The sequence below is a fragment of the Rhagoletis zephyria genome, unplaced genomic scaffold (assembly GCF_001687245.7).
Source record: "Rhagoletis zephyria isolate East Lansing unplaced genomic scaffold, Rhagoletis_zephyria_1.1 Rzeph_scaffold_01047, whole genome shotgun sequence".
NCBI lineage: Eukaryota > Metazoa > Arthropoda > Insecta > Diptera > Tephritidae > Rhagoletis > Rhagoletis zephyria.
In genome coordinates, this window is record NW_016158131.1 from 95,910 (window position 1) to 98,609 (window position 2,700).

A 2,700-nucleotide genomic window follows, 5' to 3' on the forward strand; every position below is an offset into this window, starting at 1 on the left:
TTTTAATACAAATATAGTTCATTAGCATCAAATGGCATATAAATTAATGATACAAAATTCACAAAAAATCGACAAATTTTCACCAAAATTTTCAACTTTTAAACTACATTTTTTAGAATTTGATTTTTGAGAATTTTTATGCTGACGATGTTGCTCATTTTCTCCATATAACTACGTAACCAACCAACGTAAAATAAAGGACATTTTTTCAAAATGATAAAAGTATCGTAATTAAAATCAAACATTTACTGTACATTATATTATCTAATTGTACAAGTTTCCCTTTTTTAAAGACGCTTGGATTATTATTTTGTTATGAAAGCTTATAAACCTAGTAAGAGACCAGTTGAGCACGAATTTTGAAAGTGCAGAAAAAGTAGCAATTTTGAAGAATATCGATTCTCCTGTTCCAATTAATAAATGTTCCATAATAAAACCTAATTGAAAGCGATTGTAGGTTTCCTCCGAAATGACGAATAATTTCACATAAAAAAAATTTCGCCAAAATTAAATAAAAATTTAGTTTTTAGAAAAATTTTTGGTATGCAGTTTTATAGATCATTAAATTGTAGTATAATAAATGCAAGTTGCAGTAGCTAAGAGTTTGCGTTGATTTTTAATCATTTTTTTCCCATAACACTTCGAGCACACCTGCATGCGAAATGGGAAATAAATGCGTTTGTTTTATTTTTAAAAATCAACGAGAACTCTTAGGCACTTGCACCTTGCTCTTAGTTGTTATAAAATTTAATGATCTATTAAACTGCATATACCAATTTTTAATAAAAACAAAAAAAAATTATTTTGGTGAAAATTTTTTATAACATTTAAAATTTTTGTGTGTGTTTTTCATTTTGGAAGATCCAAACAATTGCTTTCAACTGGTTTTTATTATGTAACATTTATTAACGGAAGAGTAGAATACATTTTCTTCAAAATTGCTACTTTTTCTGCACTTTGCACTAAAAAATTTAACATAAAAAATTCAAAAATAAGGCTCCACTGAACACTTGCAAATTTTATAAATTTTCATTAAAAAAATTAACCAAATGAGTGAAAAATTAAGTCTCCAGTGAATTATGAACACTAAATGCCAGTTTTGAAACTCAGCGTGCAACACGTACTGGGCCCAACTTTCCCTTTCTTTTGAGAATTTTACTCAAAGTATGTATATTAATTTTTCTATCAGTATTAGCAATGATTCGTGATTTATAGAAGATTATCGATTAAATAGCAACCCTTAAGAGAGGTGCGAAACAAACTGGCGAAGGTTTCCATTATATTTTATAAGGGACATTTTTATTATTTTATATTCTCTGTTCAAAAATTTACCTCTGAAAAATCCAGAACTGATTTAAAGGACAGATTAAGAAATAAAGGACAAAATGCGTTCTTTATTATGAAAAAAATTATAAAGGACAGAGCGCTAAAATAAAGGACTGTCCTTTGAAATAAAGGACGGATGGTCACCGTACATATAACGGATGCGTGATAATTTTTTTGTATGGGAAAAAAGCCAATGAGTGTCAGTAAAAAAATTCTAAAAAACCAACGGTAGATTATAGCCACTTAAAACTTGTACTTTATTATACTTCAGCGAACTTCAAAACTGCTTACTCAAAAAAAAAATCTAAAAAATTTAGTTTAAAAGTTTAAAATTTTGGTGAAAATTTGTCGAATTTTCGTAATTTTTGTGAAAACTTTGAATCGTTAAGGGTACTCATCGATTCGTGCAAGTTTTATATTTGGGCAATTAGGCAACTTTGCGCAGTGTGTTTCATGAGGACAATTTTATATTCTGTGCAATTTCAGACATTTAATTATTTGACAATGTTAATTTAAAAAGTTGAACAATTGAAACTCGAATTTAAGAAAATATTTAAGTCTTACGAAAAAGCGTTGAGCACAATTCAAAATGAAAGTAAATAGTTAATTGAGGGTTGCACATCACACTGCGCAAATTTGCGGTTGGATTTGGGGACGTCGGTGCGGGCGTCTGCGTATGGGAACTGCAGCCCACGGCTGCCACACGAATTACGTTTCAGCAGACGCCGACTTCATTCCTATACCCAGTACCCCTCTTGGTTCATGGTGCTGTGCCCGGAACACCAGTATGACTGACATAGCATCACTCAAGCTCTATCTCCAGCGACAAGGAGACCGACATGATGGGGTCACGTCCGTACTAAGCCATGTTGTTTGGTGACAAAGATATTTAAGATGATTTTGGTTTGAAAATAATTTGGAAAGGGTGGCCCCCAGTTTGAATGGACGAATTTAGTTTGCTTAGTGCCAAAGAAAGGGGTTTCTTGAAAGCTTTATTTTCAAATACCCCCGTGCAATTGTGCACAAGGATATTATAACTTTGCTCACATAACGATTGTTTGTAACATCCTAAAGGAATATAGTTAATATGCACGGTGGGCAGGAAGCGAAGATAGGTTGCATAAAAATGTCGACAAAATCTGAAAGGAGGGTTGTATTTGTTGATATCTTAAGGTTAAGAATCCGCTTAAATTGAAATCCTAGCTGCTCCTGTTTTAAAGATATCCACATTTTATATACTTCTGATAGGATATATTTGGAAGGCGTACTTCTCGATAATTAGAGCATATTTATACGAAAAGAAATCTCATACAAATCTGTTCCCCTTTTTTAACTCACTAAAACGGATCAAATCAATGTGAAACATTTTCATTT